The 642-nt window shown below is 41.9% G+C and overlaps 1 non-coding gene across 1 annotated transcript; it reads left to right on the top strand.

Annotated features, from left to right (window-relative positions):
- The first annotated feature begins 326 nt into the window (after positions 1 to 326).
- On the top strand, positions 327 to 426 carry LOC115070420. Its single transcript, XR_003849575.1, has one exon. It is a non-coding gene; the product is annotated as a small nucleolar RNA SNORD16 (small nucleolar RNA).
- Positions 427 to 642: the final 216 nt, after the last annotated feature.

Here is a 642-nt window from a genome sequence, read left to right as displayed (position 1 = left end):
TCTTAAGATAAGAGAAAAACAGCTTCTAAAATCTCTGGTTAACAGGTAGAACCTGCTTATCTTGTCTTTGGAGGTCAGAGGAAAGGCAGGCTGCTTCTCAGCAGAGTTTGTTTCCCTTGACTTCAAAGGTCAAGGTGCTTATCAGCTAAGTTCCCTTTTTCAAGCTCCAAAGTCTGTAGGTCCCTGTTGAGGAGGGAGGAAGCTGCTGCTGTTTGGAACCCTAACAAGCATACTGGACATGTGGCCTAGCTAACTTAAGACTGTTGGGAGTTGGGACCTCTTCCCTTAAATTTTTAGTTTTACTGTGAGTCAAAAGAAGTTGGGCTTGCAGTGATGTTGTAATTTGTGTCTAACTCTGTTCTCAGTGACAGTTGCCTGCTGTCCTTCAAGCTGGTTCAGAAGACTGATGAAAATTGTTACTGGGGAAAAAAAAAAAAAAGAAGTTGGTCTAATTTAACATCAGTTTACATGAGCACTTACTTATAATTTGATACCTATACATATAAAATATATATATTTGGAGACAGGGTCTCCCTGTAGCCCCAGCTGGCCTGGAACTTGCTATATAGACCAGGCTGGCCTCCATTCCACAGAGCATAAGCTCATGTAGTCAGTGTATTCACGTGCAGCCATATGTTACAG

This window comes from Nannospalax galili, unplaced genomic scaffold (assembly GCF_000622305.1).
Source record: "Nannospalax galili isolate Female #2095 unplaced genomic scaffold, S.galili_v1.0 scaffold433, whole genome shotgun sequence".
Classification (NCBI taxonomy): Eukaryota; Metazoa; Chordata; class Mammalia; order Rodentia; family Spalacidae; genus Nannospalax; species Nannospalax galili.
This window is presented reverse-complemented; position numbering and strand designations above follow the sequence as displayed.